The 16,911-nt window shown below is 45.5% G+C and overlaps 1 protein-coding gene across 2 annotated transcripts in view; it reads right to left on the bottom strand.

Moving 5' to 3' along the window:
* The window catches only part of LOC122794507 (myo-inositol 2-dehydrogenase-like), a 624,687-nt gene that overhangs the window by 391,336 nt on the left and 216,440 nt on the right, over positions 1-16,911 (bottom strand). The gene's annotated exons all lie outside the window — the stretch shown is intronic.

The following is a 16,911-nucleotide window of genomic DNA, read 5'->3' as shown; positions in this document are numbered from 1 at the left end:
GTATGAATGATATACTGCACTGTGCCCACCGTCTGTTCTGGATCATCTTTAACATCCACAGATGTTAGCCATCTTGGTTGTCAGCAGGCGAAGATCTACTCCTCATGAGAAGTCATTTCTGTGGTTGTGGTCATGCTGACCCCTCCTCCAGCAGACGGTCACATTCAGGTAGCACACCAACATCCAGCCAGGGTCGTGGAACAGCCAATGCAACTCCTGACAGAGCCACTTCTCATGTGTAGGGGCATGCATGGGAGGGTGAAAGTACAGTTGTGTACACCTACCATAAATGTAGATGTTCGAGTGTCTTCACTGTTGCAGTCATAACTGTAGGGTGCTCCTGCCAGCAGGCAGCCCGAGGTCGGCCAGAATCCCAAAGTCTGGGTCCAGCGTCGGCTGTAAAAGCTAGTATCCTGACGTCAGTACGCCTTGGTACATAGCCCTCAGCCGACGCCATCTTCTCCAGCCTTTCTTGCCCTAGATGTCAGAATACTCCAATGAATCAAAAATGAATCCAACAAGGAAACACAAATACACCACAAAAAAGGAAAAGAGGGGATAGGAGGGAGGGAAACCCCGACTGCAACAGTGAAGACACTCGAACATCTACATTTATGGTAGGTGTACACAACTGTACTATGTTCTTCGTGTTTCACTGTTGCAGTCATAACTGTAGGGTGGAATCCCAAAGCAGTGTAGAGAGGAGGAGGCTTTAGATAGAAGAAGGGAGGCAAGAATACCCTGCAAGACAGCAGAGGCAAAGCCTGCCCTAGACTTAGAAAACAAAGGGAGATTGTAGTGCTTGGAAAAGTATGCACTGAACTCCAAGTGGCAGCTTCCAAGATATCCTTGGTAGGTACTCCTCTGAGAAAAGCTGTAGAAGTAGCAGCTGCTCTAGTAGAATGACTTCTAATGGTTCCAGGAAACTGTTTACCATGATGAGTGTAACAAAATCTGATCCCATAAGCAATCCATTTGGAAATGGTTTGTTTAGAAATAGGTTTTCCAAGTGAACTGGAGGCAAAGGAAACAAACCGTTGGTTAGACTTTCTGAAATCTTTAGTCTTGTCCAAGTAAAATATTAACTGTCTGTGCACATCCAATGAATGCAAAATCCTTTCCCCTTTATTTTGAGGATTTGGAAAGAAAGTAGGAAGGTGAATTGTCTGATTCAAGGCCACTTTCAAATCACCTTAGGCATGAAAGTAGGATTGGTCCTCAAGGATACTCTGTCCTGATGGAAAATAAGGTAAGGTTCCACAGCCATAAGAGCTTGCAACTCTGAGACCCTTCTGGCAGAGGTCAAAGCTAACAAAAGAACAGTCTTCCAAGATAGAAACTTAATATCTGAAGATGCAGCAGGCTCAAAAAGAGGCAAAGTAAGTTTTTCTAAAACATAATTAAGATCCCAGGCAGGGACCGGAGGGGTCCTTGGAGGCCGCAAATTCTTAGCCCCCCTCAAAAACTGCTTCACCAAAGGATGTGAAAAAAAGTACAGTTTTGTACCTACCATAAATGTAGATGTTCGAGGATCCACATTGCTGCAGTCCTAACTATTGGGTAGTCCGCTGTCCAGTCGGCCCGAATACCAAAGTATATGGCTGACGTCGGTCACGGCGCATTAGACTGACGTCAGTACGTCAGGGTACTAATGCGCATGACCGACGTCATATCCTCAGTCTTTTCTTGCCCCAGATGTCAGAAGACCCTAAAAAGACAAGGCCAAAACCAAAAACACCAAACATACCTGCACCAAAAATATATACAATATATACAAAGGTACCAGAATATAACCTCACCAACACAACCACCCCTAAACACAGAAGGGAAGGAGGGAGGGTAAATCGGACTGCAGCAATGTGGATCCTCGAACATCTACATTTATGGTAGGTACAAAACTGTACTATGCTCTTCATTCCACATTGCTGCAGTCCTAACTATTGGGTAGAATCCCAAAGCAGAGGTAAGGGAGGCTGGCAAATCATAAGGAAGCAGGAGCTGATAACATGCCTTGCAAAATAGCTGTGGCAAAACCAGCCCTAGACTTAGAGTAGAGAGGAAGGTGGTAATGCTTAGAGAAAGTATGCACTGAACTCCAAGTAGCTGCCTCCAAAATATCCTTAGTTGCCACCCCCCTTAGAAATGCTGTTGAAGTGGCAGTAGCCCTAGTGGAATGAGGCCTAATCCCAGCCGGAATCTCTTTGCCATGATGGGAATAACAAAATGCAATGCAAAAGCCAATCCACCTAGAAATAGTTTGTTTTGACACAGGCTTGCCCTGCGAACTCAAAGCAAAAGAAACAAACAACTGCTGAGACTGCCTAAAATCCTTAGTCCTGCCTAAAATCCTTAGTCCTGCTTAAATAATAACGCAATTGCCTGTGTACATCTAAAGTGTGCAAAATCTTTTCCCCTTTATTTTGGGGATCTGCATAAAAAGTAGGCAAATGAATAGTTTGGTTTAAAGCCACACTAGAAACCACCTTAGGCATAAAGGAAGGATTAGTACGTAATGATACCCTATCCTTATGAAAAATCAAAAAAGGCTCAACCGCCATAAGGGCCTGCAACTCAGAAACCCTTCTAGCAGAAGTAATGGCCAACAAAAAAGCAGTCTTCCATGACAAGTATTTCAGTTCAGCAGTAGCCGCAGGCTCAAAAGGTTGTAGAGTAAGTTTCTCCAACACAAAATTGAGGTCCCAAGCAGGAGTAGGAGCTCTACGTGGGGGTCTTATATTCTTTGCCCTCTAAGAAATTGCTTGAACAAAGGATGTGAAAACAATGGTGGGTCACAATCATAGTGAGCTGAAATTGCTGCAGCATGAATCTTAATAGAAGAGAAAGACAAACCTTTGTCCAATAACTCAGTAAGATATTGAAGAGCCACACTCAAATTAGGCTCAGAAATCTCCAAATTTTTGCTGAAGTCCAAAACAAAATCTCTTCCATTTTTCTCGTACACTTTCCTTGTACTAGGTCTTCTGGCTTCCATAATCACATTTAAAACTTGTTGAGGAAGCTGAGACCTGCTGTCCTTCAAAACAGAATATGCCAGGCTGTTAGATGAAGAGAGTGAAGCTTGACATTGAGCAGACGACCGTCCCTCTGAGACAACAGGTGTGGAATCAAGGGTAAAGGCCATGGAGGCTTCCTTACCAGACTCCTCAGTAATGGGTACCAGTGCTGCCGAGGCCAATCTGGAGCTATTAAAATCATCCTTGGCTTGTCTTGTCTGACCTTTAGAAGCACCTTTGGGAGAAGAGGCAGAGGTGGAAAAGCATACACATGAAGATTTTTCCAACTGAAAGAAAGAGCATCCACTTTCCAAGCTGTGTGATGAAATCCCTTCGTGCAAAACTTTGGCAGCTGGTGGTTTAGTGGAGAAGCGAACAGATCTATGTCTGGAGTTCCCCATGACACTGTCAATGTTTGAAATACATGAAGATCCAGTTTCCACTCGTGGGGATCCATGATTTGTCTGCTTAACACATCTGCTAAGGAGTTCTGTGCTCCCGGCAGAAACCTTGCCTGAAGAGTTAGTTGCAAACTGAGCACAGTCTCCCATAAAATCATTGCTTGTCTGCACAATGGGTAAGAATGTGTTCCCCCTTGTTTGTTGATGTACCACATGACAGTTGTGTTGTCTGTTAGAATCAACACCTGCCCTGGAAGAAGTAACTCCTTGAAAGCCATTAATGCAAACTGGACTGCTAACATCTCTTTCATGTTGATATGTAGATGCTGTAGTCTGGCAGGCCACTTGTCTTGTATCCACTTTCCATTTAGATGAGCTCCCCAAGCAATATCTGAGGCATCTGTCGTTAGAATCTGACTTGCCTCTGGCGGGTCACAGAGAGTCCCTTGTTTAGGTGACATTCCTGAGCCCACCACAAAAATTCCTTTTGAATGCAAGGTATTATTTGAATGACAGTGTCCAAATCCTGGCAGTGCTGTGTCCACAGATTTTTGAGATACCATTGTAGCTTCCTCATATGCAGTTTGGCATTGGGAAGCACCAGAATACAAGATGCCATGAACCCTAAGGCTTGAAGGACTGTCCTTGCAGTCAGCCCGGACTGAAGAAATAGGTGATGGAAGTAACTGGAAAGATTCTTTTGTTTGTCCGGGGTTAAAAGGCCATCTGGGCTGCTGTATTCACTCTCACACCCAGAAAGCACATGTCTTGAGAGGGTACTAGACTGGACTTTATTTCGTTCACAGAATACCCTAGGCATCTTAGCACTGCTATGACATATTCCAAATGCTGTAGAAGGTCTTCCTTTTCTTGAGCCAGAATCAGGCAGTCGTCCAAGTAAGGATAGATTTGAATTCCTTTTAGCCTGAAGTAAGCTATCACTGGAGCCAGAACCTTTGTGAATACTCTGGCAGTAGATAAGCCAAAGGGCAATGCAGAGAACTGATAATGAGAATTTCCAGCTCGAAAACGCAGATACTTCCTGCAACTTAGTCTTATTGGCACATGAAGGTAAGCTTCCTTTAGATCTAAAGTTACCATCCAGTGATCTTTGCCCAGCAGAGGTAAAAGTTGTTGTAACGTCAACATTCTGAACTTGGGAATGTCCAGATAAGTGTTGAGGATAGATAAATCCAAAATTGGTCTCCACGTGTTCCCCTTTTTTGGTACTAGGAACAGGCGAGAATAAAATCCTAGGCCCCTTTCTGGCACAGGAACTGACTGAATAGCCCCTATTTGGAGCAACAGAGAAATTTGCTTGTGAGCCTCTGTTCTTTGAAGAGGAGGAATGTCTGGCATGCCTTTCAAAGGAGGCAAGGTATGGAAATAAAACCTGTAACCGTGGTGAATGATATCCAGAACCCATCTGTCTTGGGTAATTAAATCCCAATTTTCTTTGAAAAGAGACAGCCTTCCTCCCAAAGGTGCTGCCAGGCGAGAATGTACTGGCAGCTGAAAAGGCAGGTCATTGGGTCTGCTTACGAAAGGACTGACCCCTGCCCTCACCAGAAGTCTGAGCAGGTGAACTCCCTGTCCTAGGCCTAAAAGAACCTTGAGCTCTGCCTCTACCACGTCTAGACCTACCCCTAGACTGGGAATCATAAGCAGGATAAGTCCACCCCTTAGCAGGCCAATTTCTACTAAACTTGGAGGCTGCACCTGCAAAAATCCTTAACAGTTTGCATAGACTTAGCCTTGTCCTCCATTTTCTTTAAAACTGCTTCCACAGGCGAACCAAACAACACATCAGACTGTAAAGGAGCATCCAAAATCCTTGTCTTAACATGCTCAGCTAAGTTCTGATCCCTCAACCAGGCATGCCTACGAAGAACAGAACCAGTAGCAGCCACCCTCGAGGAGGCCTGCACAGCATCAAAACCACACTGCAAGGAATGCTTACCCACCTGTTCAGAAACATGAACTAAATCCTGCAATTCTTTACACTCAATACCTTCAGCCAGAGCATCCACCTTAGACTTCAATTGTGAAAGGAGATAATTCTGATATTTTAACATATGAAACTGACAATTCAAGCCCTCATGGCTAAAGTGGAAGAAGTATACACTTTCTTTCCCCATCTATCCAAAGCCCTTGCCTCTTTATCAGGAGGAACAGGATTTTTAACCACAGAAGCCTTCACACCTTTAGGCCCCTGAGAGACAGTTTCTGGGTCTGCCCTAGGACTCTTAAAAGATACTTATGTGCTTGAGGCACCCTATTGTACCTATCCGCTTTAACTGGGGCAGGAGGCAAAGAGTCAGGATTCAGCGGAGGCTCTGCAAAAACATCTTCTACCACATTCAGAACAGGAGGTATAGCTAACGGCCTATGCTGGGGTAAAACAAGAATTCTCTAAGCCTCTTCCTGGAATCAGAGAAATCTTGACCTTCCCATTTAAAATGCTCCCTCATGGAATGCAGAGTCTCTGAAAATGAAAAATCCTCAGGAGGTGAAGCTGAAGGAGTAGAATCATCCACATCAGAATCAGAATAAGGAGGATACTCCTGCAAGTCTTCAGCCGAAGACTCAGAAGCCTCGAACATTGCTCAAAACTCTCAAACTCAGGTTCCACCCTAGGCCTCTTATCAGGAGGGGGCATAGAACCTCTAATCATTGTAATCAAATCCTCTGCCATTTTAGCATATGCTTCTTAGGCAAAGACCCTGAAACACTCGGAGAAACTCCCACTGAAGCTAAAGCAGGCCTGCCTCTTAAAGAAGCCTTAGAAACAGAAGGCGAGGCCCTAACCACCTTAGGAAGAGAGGGAAGAACAGCCACCTGAGAAGCCCCTTCAGGCTGGCCTACTTCCTGAGATACATCCTGTAACAGTAAAGTTTCTCCCTGAGACTCCAAAGAAACTCCTGGCAGAACCTCCGGCTCCACTGAGCCTTCTAAAGAACCGGCGTCCGGGACTGTCGGTTCTTCCACTCTAGGCTTCCCTGCTTTGTTCTTGCGCTTTTTGGCTGAAGGCGCCGGAGCATCCGGCGGCATTTTATAATTACAACGCTTCCCAAACACTAACCTGGCACAGTCTAACCTTCTCTTAATAGTGCGTTTGTTAAACCTAGCACAAGAGCGGCATCCAACAACGTCGTGCTCAGGCCCTAAACAAGGTATACACAAAGTATGGTAATCCCTATGAGGTATCTGTTTCCCACAAGAAATACAGTTATTCACTTTTTCTGACATCCGGTTAAATACTGAGGCAAGAAAAAACCAAAATATTCCCCAACGGGGTACTTAGCCAACTTTGATTCGGTCTGAAACTCTGACTTCAGAAACTTTCAGAACGCCAACCTGCACTCGCAAAAAGTACAGTTTTGTACCTACCATAAATGTAGATGTTCGAGGATTCCATTGCTGCAGTCCTTACTATTGGGTATAGTCCGCATCCAGTCGGCCCGAATACCAGAGTATAAGGCTGACGTCGGTCAGGGCGCATTAGACTGACGTCAGTACGACAGGGTACTAATGCGCATGACCGGCGTCATATCCTCAGTCTTTTCTTGCCCCAGATGTCAGAAGACCCTAAAAAGACAAGGCCCAAAATACCTGCACCAAAACATGAACAATATATACAAAAATATAAGCAGGTAAACTCACCTACACAACCACCCCTAAACACAGAGGGAAGGAGGGAGGGTAAATTGGACTGCAGCAATGGAATCCTCGAACATCTACATTTATGGTAGGTACAAAACTGTACTATGTTCTTCGTTTTCCATTGCTGCAGTCCTTACTATTGGGTAGAATCCCAAAGCAGAGGTAAGGGAGGCTGGCAAATCATAAAGAAGCAGGAGCTGACAACATGCCTTGCAAAACAGCTGTGGCAAAACCAGCCCTAGACTTAGAGTAGATAGGAAGGTGATAATGCTTAGAGAAAGTATGCACTGAACTCCAAGTAGCTGCTTCCAAAATATCCTTAGTTGCCACCCCGTAGAAATGCTGTTGAAGTGGCAGTAGCCCTAGTGGAATGAGGCCTAATCCCAGCTGGAACCTCCTTGCCATGATGGGAATAACAAAATGCAATGCAAAAGCCAATCCACCTAGAAATAGTTTGTTTTGACACAGGCTTGCCCTGAACTCAAAGCAAAAGAAACAAACAACTGCTGAGACTGCCTAAAATCCTTAGTCCTGCTTAAGTAATAACGCAATTGCCTGTGTACATCTAAAGTATGCAAAATCTTTTCCCCTTTATTTTGGGGTCTGCATAAAAAGTAGGCAAATGAATAGTTTGGTTTAAAGCCACACTAGAAACCACCTTAGGCATAAAGGAAGGATTAGTACGTAATGATACCCTATCCTTATGGAAAATCAAAAGGGCTCGACTGCCATAAGGGCCTGCAACTCAGACACCCTTCTTGCAGAAGTAATAGCCAACAAAAAGCAGTCTTCCATGACAAATATTTCAATTCAGCAGTAGCCGCAGGCTCAAAAGGTTGTAGAGTAAGTTTTTCCAACACAAAATTGAGATCCCAAGCAGGAGTAGGAGCTCTATTGGGGGTCTTATATTTTTTGCCCCTCTAAGAAACTGCTTGAACAAAGGATGCGAAAACAATGGTGGGTCACAATCATAGTGAGCTGAGATGGCTGCAGCATGAATCTTAATGGAAGAGAAGGACAGACCCTTGTCCAGTAACTCAGTAAGATATTGAAGAGCCATACTCAAATTAGGCTCAGAAATCTCCAAATTCTTTGCTTTACTCCAAAATAAAAATCTCTTCCATTTTGCTGCGTACACTTTCCTTGTACTAGGTCTTCTAGCTTCCCTAATCACATTTAAAACTTGTTGAGGAAGTTGAGACCTGCTGTGTTTCAACACAGAATATGCCAGGCTGTCAGATGAAGAGAGTGAAGCTTGACATTGAGCAGATGACCGTCCTGCTGGGATAACAGATGTGGAATCAAAGGTTAAGGCCATGGAGGCTTCTTTACCAGACTCCGTAGTAGAGGGTACCAGTGTTGCCAAGGCCAATCTGGAGCTATCAAAATCATCCTTGGCCCGTCCTGTCTGACCTTTAACAGTACCTTCGGAAGAAGAGGCAGAGGTGGAAAGGCATACACATGAAGGTTTGTCCAACTGAAAGACAGAGCATCCACTTTCCAAGCTGTGTGATGAAACCCCTTTGTGCAAAACTGTGGCAGCTGGTGGTTTAGTGGAGAAGCGAACAGATCTATGTCTGGAGTTCCCCATGACACTGTCAATTTCTGAAATACATGAAGATCCAGTTTCCACTTGTGGGGATCCATGATTTGTCTGCTTAACACATCTGCTAAGGAGTTCTGTGCTCCTGGCAGAAACCTTGCCTGAAGAGTTAGGTGCAAGCGTGCGCAGTCTCCCATAAAATCATCGCTTGCCTGCATAGAGGATAAGAATGTGTTCCCCTTGTTTGTTGAAGTACCACATGACAGTTGTGTTGTCTGTTAGAATCAACACCTGCCCTGGAAGAAGTAACTCCTTGAAAGCCAGCAATGCGAACTGGACTGCTAACATCTCCTTCATGTTGATATGTAGATGCTGTAGTCTGGCAGGCCACTTGTCTTGTATCCACTTTCCATTTAGATGAGCTCCCCAAGCAATGTCTGAGGCATCTGTCGGTAAAATCTGACTCGCCTCTGGCCGGGTCACAGAGAGTCCCTTGTTTAGGTGACATTCCTGAGCCCACCACAAAAATTCTCTTTGAAGGCAAGGTATTATTTGAATGACAGTGTCTAAATCCTGGCAGTGCTGTGTCCATACATTTTGAGATACCATTGTAACTTCCTCATATGCAGTTTGGCATTGGGAAGCACCAGAATACAAGATGCCATGAACCCTAATGCTTGAAGGACTGTCTCTGCAGTCAGCACGGACTGATGAGATAGTTGATGGAAGTAAAGTGATAGACTCTTTTGTTTGTCCGGGGTTAAAAGGCCATCTGGGCTGCTGTATTCAGTCTCACACCCAGAAAGCACATGTCTTGAGAGGGTACTAGACTGGACTTTATTTCGTTCACAGAATACCCTAGGCATCTTAGCACTGCTATAAGATATTCCAGATGCTGTAGAAGGTCTTCCTTTTCTTGAGCCAGAATCAGGCAGTCGTCTAAATAAGGATAGATTTGAAGTCCTTGTAGCCTGAAGTAAGCTATCACTGGAGCCAGAACCTTTGTGAATACTCTGGCAGTAGATAAGCCAAAGGGCAATGCAGAGAACTGATAATGAGAATCTCCAGCTCGAAACCGCAGATACTTCCTGTAACTTAGCCTGATAGGCACATGAAGGTAAGCTTCCTTGAGATCTAAAGTTACCATCCAGTGATCTTTGCCCAGCAGGGTAAAAGCTGTTGTAACGTCAACATCTTGAACTTGGGAATGTCCAGATAAGTGTTGAGGAGAGATAAATCCAAAAGCAGTCTCCACGTGTTCCCCTTTTTTGGTACTAGGAACATGCGAGAATAAAATCCTAGGCCCCTTTCTGATACAGGGACTGGCTGAATGATGTCCAACACCCATCTGTCTTGAGTAATTAAATCCCAATTTTCTTTGAAAAGAGACAGTCGTCCTTCCAAAGGAGCTGCCAGACGAGAATCTACTGGCAGCTGAAAAGGCAGGTCATTGGGACTGTTTACGAAAGGACTGACCCCTGCCCTCACCAGAAGTCTGAGCAGGTGAACTCCCTGTTCTAGGCCTAAAAGAACCTGGAGCCCTGCCCCTACCACGTCTAGACCTACCCCTAGACTGGGAATCATAAGCAGGATATGTCCACCCCTTAGCAGGCCAATTTCTACTAAACTTGGTGGCTGTACCTGCAAAAATCTTTAACAGTTTGCATAGACTTAGCTTTGTCCTCCATTTTCTTTAAAACTGCTTCCACAGGTGAACCAAACAACACATCAGACTGTAAAGGAGCATCCAAAATCCTTGTCTTAACATGCTCAGCCAAATTTTGATCCCTCAACCAGGCATGCCTGCGAAGAACAGAACTAGTGGCAGCCACCCTCGAGGAGGCCTGCACAGCATCAAAACCACATTGCAAAGAATGCTTGCCCACTTGTTCAGACACATAAACTAAATCCAGCAAGTCTTTACAATCAATACCTTCCGCCAAAGCATCCACCTTAGATTTCAATTGTGAAAGGAGATAATTTTGATATTTCAGCATGTGAAACTGACAATTCAACGCTCTCATGGCTAGAGTGGAAGAAGTATACACTTTCTTACCCCACCTATCTAACGCCCTTGCCTCTTTGTCAGTGGGAACAGGATTTTTAACCACAGAGGCCTTAACACCTTTAGGCCCCTGAGAAACAGTTTCTGGGTCCGCCCTAGGACTCTTAAACAAATACTTATGAGCTTCGGGCACCCTATAGTACCTATCAGGTTTAACAGGAGCAGGAGGCAAAGAATCAGGGTTCAGGGAAGCCTCTGCAAAAACATCTTCCACCACATTCAACACAGGAGGTATAGCTAAGGGCCTATGCTGGGGTAAAACCAAGAATTCCCTAAGCCTCTTCCTGGAATCAGAGTAATCCTGGCCTTCCCATTTAAAGTGCTCCCTCATGGAATGCAGAGTCTCTGAAAATGAAAAATCCTCAGGAGGAGAAGCCGAAGGAGTGGCATCATCCACATCAGAATCAGAATAATGAGGATACTCCTGCAAATCTTCCGCAGAAGACTCAGAAGCCCCTGAACCCTGTTCAAAACTGTCAAACTCTGATTCCACTCTAGGCCTCTTATCAGGAGGGCCCATAGAACCTCTAATCATAGTAATCAAATCTTCTGCCATTTTAAGCATATGTTTCTTAGGTACAGAACCCGAAGGCTAGGAGAAGCCCTACTGAAGCTGAAGTTGGCCTACCTCTAAAGAAGTTTTGGCAACAGAAGGGGAGGCTCTAACTACTTTGGGAAGAGAGGGAAGAATAGTTACCTGAGAAGCCCCCTCAGCCTGGCCTGCCGCCTGAGAGGGTACATCCTGTAACCGTAAAGTTTCTGCCTGAGACTCCATAGAAACTCCTGGCAAAACCTCTGGCTCCACTGAGCCACCTAAAGAACCGACGTCCGGGACTGCCGGTTCATCAACCCTAGGCTTCGCTGTTTTGTCCTTGCGCTTCTTGGACGAAGCGGGCCGGAGCATCCGACGGCATTTTATAATTGCAACGCTTCCCAAACACTAATCTGGCACAGTCTAACCTCCTCTTAATAGTGCGTTTGTTAAACCTAGCACAAGAGCGGCAACCAACAACGTCGTGCTCAGGCCCTAAACAAGGTATACACAATGTATGGTAATCCCTATGAGGTATTTGTTTCCCACAAGAAATACAGTTATTCACTTTTCTGACATCCGGTTAAATACTGAGGCAAGAAAAACCAAAATGTTCCCCAACGGGTACTTAGCCAACTCTGATTCGGTCTGAAACTCCGGTTTCGGAAATATTTCAGAACGCCAACCTGCACTCGCAAAACTGCTTCTGCATCGGACCACGCGGCAAAAAAGACTGAGGATATGACGCCGGTCATGCGCATTAGTACCCTGGCGTACTGGCGTCAGTCTAATGCGCCCTGACCGACGTCAGCCTTATACTCTGGTATTCGGGCCGACTGGATGCGGACTATACCCAATAGTAAGGACTGCAGCAATGGAAAACGAAGAACATCTGCTTCTGCATCGGACCATGCGGCAAAAAAGACTGAGGATATGACGTCGGTCATGCGCATTAGTACCCTGACGTACTGACGTCAGTCTAATGCGCCGTGACCGACGTCAGCCATATACTTTGGTATTCGGGCCGACTGGACAGCGGACTACCCAATAGTTAGGACTGCAGCAATGTGGAATGAAGAACATCAGGAGGATCAGAACTGAAATGCGCAGAGATAGCAGAAGCATGAATCTTAATGGAAGAAAATGAAAGTCCCTTAGATAAAAGCTCCGAAAGGTAAAGCAAAATAGAGGAGAGATCAGGAACCTGAGGATCAGAACCTCGGTCCTGCATCCAAATAGAAAACCTCTTCCATTTAGAGGCATAAGATTTCCTAGTGCTAGGCCGTCTAGCCTCCAAAAGAACATCCAAAACTTGTTTGGGAAGACTAGAGGCAATCAAATTCCTTTGAAGAGCCAAGCTGCCAAGCAAAGGGTCTTGAGGTTGGAATGTAGTAACTGACCCTGATGTTGGGACAGAAGCGAAGGGTTCAGTGGAAGAATCCAAGGAGGCCCCGAGAACAGGAGCTTTAGAGTCGGATACCAAAACTGTCGAGGCCAATTTGGAGCAATCAAGATGAGGAACTTGGGCTTGTCCTGCTTTATCTTCAGTAGTACCCGAGGCAGTAGAGGAAGAGGAGGGAAGGCATATGCAGACAGACTTCTCCAACTGAAAGACAGGGCATCCACTCTCCATGCTGTTTTGTGAAAGGACCTGGTGCAAAAGCGAGGCAGCTGATGATTGAGATGGGATGCGAACAGATCTATCTGGGGACATCCCCAAACTGCAGTAATCCTTTTGAACAAGTTGGTGTCCAGCATCCATTCGTGAGGATCTGAAATGTTTGCTCAGGCTGTCTGCTAAAAGATTTTGTTTTCCTGGAATGAATTGAGCCTGGAGATGCAGATTCAAATTTAGAGCTGTGTCCCATAAACTCATAGCCAGTCTGCAAAGGGGGTAAGAATGAGATCCCCCCTGCTTGTTGATGTACCACATGACCGTGGTGTTGTCTGTGCGAATTAGCAGAGGCCCTGGTTGTAAAAGGTGCTTGAAGGCCAAAAGGGCATTTTGAACTGCCAACATCTCCTTCAGATTGATGTGCCAGTGAAGATGGTCCTTTGTCCAGGTTCCTTGCTGGCAATTGTCTAGAAAATGTGCTCCCCAAGCATAATCCGAGGCGTCCGTGGTTAGGATTTGAGTAGGTTGAGGGAGACGAAAAGGTTTTCCTTCGTTTAAAATGCATGCCCTGGACCACCAGAGGAACTCCTTCTGGAGGCAGGGGATCAGAGGAATCAGAATATCCAGATCGTGATAATGCTGTGACCATACACTTTTCAGATACCATTGAAGCTTTCTCATGTGAAGCCTTGCGTTTGGAATCAACAGAATGCAGGAAGCCATGTAGCCCAGAGCCTGCAGGAATTTCCTTGCAGTGAGCTGAGATAGAGTTGCCAAGGTGTTGAAAGTAGAAGCCAGCTGAGTTTGTTTTTCTGGAGTGAGGTAGGCCCTTTGTAAGGTTGTGTTTAAGAGGGCTCCCAAGAATACCATTTGTTGAGAAGGGATCAAATGTGACTTTTTTATGTTCACTGAGAATCCCAGTAAGAGGAGAAGACGTTGAATGAAGTCTAGGTGTTGAAGCAGAAGATCTTTGCCGTCTGCCTGAATAAGGCAGTCATCCAAATAGGGGTAAATCTGAATCCCCTGAAGTCTGCAGTAAGCCACTACTGGTGCCAGGCACTTGGTGAAGACTCTGGGCGCAGTAGATAAACCAAAGGGCAGAACAGAGAATTGAAAGTGCCTCGAACCTGCCTTGAATCTGAGGAATTTCCTGCGGTCTTGCCTGACAGGGATATGCAAATAGGCTTCCTTTAAGTCCAATGTCACCATCCAGGCGTCCTGAGAGAGCATTGGAAGTAACTGTTGCAGAGTGAGCATCTTGAACTTTGGAATTTCCAAAAAGGTGTTTAAAACAGAAAGGTCCAGAATAGGTCTCCAAGAGTTTTGTTTTCTGGGAACCAGAAACAGCCTTGAATAAAATCCTTTTCCCATTTCCAAGAGTGGAACAGGCTGTATGGCTCTCATGGCCAGAAGAGCATCCACTTGAGTTAAGGCCTCTGACCATTGAAGTTTTGGCAGATCTGGCCAACCGTGAGTCCTTGGCAAAGTGTGAAAGTGGAACTTGTAACCTTTTAAAATCACATCTAATACCCATTTGTCCTGGGTAATATGAATCCAATTCCTGTAAAAAAGAGAGAGTTTTCCTCCGAGGCGTCCAGGTAAAGAGGTCCTGAAGCCCAACCGAGAGAGTCATTGAGTTTGTTTTCTTTGAGATTGGGATCTGTCTTCTCCCCTTCTAGGTGAAGAAGCAGTCCATTGTCTAGATCTGTACGAGGTCTGGCCTTGACCACGGCCTCTGGAGCGTCTATATCTTCCCCTTTGAGGCCTGTCAGGCATGGGAAAGGACCAATTTTTAGTGGGCCAATTCCTGGAAAATCTAGGAGGCTGAACCTGCAAGAAATCTTTTACAGTCTGCATGGACTTTGCCTTTTCTTCCATCTTTTAATAACTTCCTCAGCCTTAGAACCAAAAGAACATCATGTTGAACAGGGGCATCTAATAACTTAGCCTTAACCTGTTCAGGCAAACTTTGTTCACGAAGCCAGGCATGTCTCCTAATCACAGTACCAGAGGCAGCAGCCCTGCAGGAAGCATCCAAAGCATCAAAACCACAATGTAAGCTATGCTTGTTAACCTGTTCAGTAGCATGCAAAACATCCTGAAGTTCCTTATCCTCTGCACAAGCAGGTACGGAAGCAAGCTTTTGCTTTAAAACAGACAAAAGAAATTGCTGGTATTTAAACATATGAAACTGGCAATTTAATGCCCTTACAGAAAGGGTAGCAGAAAGTATATACCTTTTTGCCCCACCTGTCTAAAGCACGAGAATCCTTCTCAGAGGGAATAGGATTTTTAGAAGTAGCAACCTTAGCAGCCTTAGAACCCTGAGAAATAGTTTCAGGGTCTGCAGAAGGATTTTTAAATAGAAATAAATGAGACTCAGGAACCCTATAAAATCTATCAGGCTTAGAAGGAGCAGGAGGCATGGAATCAGGATTCAAATTAGCCTCAGAAAAAGCATCATCCACAATGTCCAAAACAGGAGGGATAGCTAAAGGCCTATGCTGAGGAAGAAGAAGAAATTCTCTAAGCCTCTTTTGGAAGCAGAATATTCCTGTCCTTCCCAATGAAAATGTTCCCTCATCTCATGCAAGGTTTCCCCAAAGAAAAATCCTCAGGCGGAGGCCGAGGGCAAAGATTCCTCAGCATCCGAATCCTCATAAGGGGGGAAGGAATAGTCCTGATCAGAGGAAGAAACAGAAGAGACAGAGGCCTGGTCAGAAGAATCCAGAGTAACATCCTGTCGAGGCCTTTTCTCAGGAGGGGGGTGAGAACCCCTAATCATTGTAAGCAAGTCTTCAGCCATCCTCAGTAATTGTTTTTGTGTCTTGGGAGTGGATTCAGAAGCAGCTTGAGCTGAAACTTTAGGCTTAGAAGGAGTCTTTGTCTTTGCCTTTGCCTTTGAAATAGTAATGTGAGTAGGCCTGAAAACCCCCTCAGAAGCCGGTACCTGCACAGCGGTTCCGGACCCATCTGAAGGAGCGACGTCCGAAGGTCCTGCAGCAGTTAAAATAGTGGGCCTTGATGGCTCCCCATGGGAGTCCGTATCGGCCATCGGTTCAGAAGCGGCGGACGACAGGGGCTGCAAAAGCGCCTCACTGACGACAGCCGAACCGGACGCTGGCTCCAGCTGCAACGAGTCCTGTCTGGACCTCGGAGGCCTGTCTTTATCTTTGCGCTTCTTTTGAACTCTGGTAGTATCCGACATTCTGTAATTGAAGCATCTGCCAAAATACTTTAAAGCCCAGTCGTACCTGCGTTTGATAGTACGAGAGTTGAACCTGGCACAGAACCGACAACAAGAAACGTCGTGGTCAGGGCCTAAGCAAGGTAGACAGTAAGAGTGGAAATCTTTATGAGGTATTTGTTTCCCACACGCTATACAATTATTAACTTTTTCTGACATCGGAGTAACAAGAAAAAGATTCCCTAACGGGGTACTTAGCTTTGAGAAGAGAAGTAACAACTTCGGACCGACAACAACCAAGAATGCTGTTCGAAAATCGCCAACCAACGTTTTGCGAGCTGCTTTCCACCGCACAGCAAGAAAGACTGGAGAAGATGGCGTCGGCTGAGGGCTGTGTACCAAGGCGTACTGACGTCAGGATACTAGCTTTTACAGCCGACGCCGGACCCAGACTTTGGGATTCTGGCCGACCTCGGGCTGCCTGCCGGCAGGAGCACCCTACAGTTATGACTGCAACAGTGAAACACGAAGAACATCCCTTGTTGTACCTGCCCTGGACCTGGCCACTATACCACAGCACAGTGCTGGCCTACATGCAGAGTTTGTGTCCCTGATGGGAGACACACAAACCACCACTGGCTTTAGATCACCTCCCACACAAACCCAGTGTCCCAGGCCCTTTGACCCAGTAAGCTCTGCAACACACCATACATTTACATATTGACCATAACTACAGTCCTTCATTTCGTTACAAATCAGTAATCCTATTCACACACTTTCCTGTGAAAGACATACACTTTTGTAACCCTTCCCCCACATGTGCACGATACCTTTGACCTGCCCTTACATAATTTTGACTTGGGCTTACAATCTCTGATGCAAATGGCGACC

Source organism: Protopterus annectens, chromosome 2.part1 (genome assembly GCF_019279795.1).
Source record: "Protopterus annectens isolate FY-2018-M chromosome 2.part1, PAN1.0, whole genome shotgun sequence".
In the NCBI taxonomy this organism is placed as follows: Eukaryota; Metazoa; Chordata; order Ceratodontiformes; family Protopteridae; genus Protopterus; species Protopterus annectens.
This window is presented reverse-complemented; position numbering and strand designations above follow the sequence as displayed.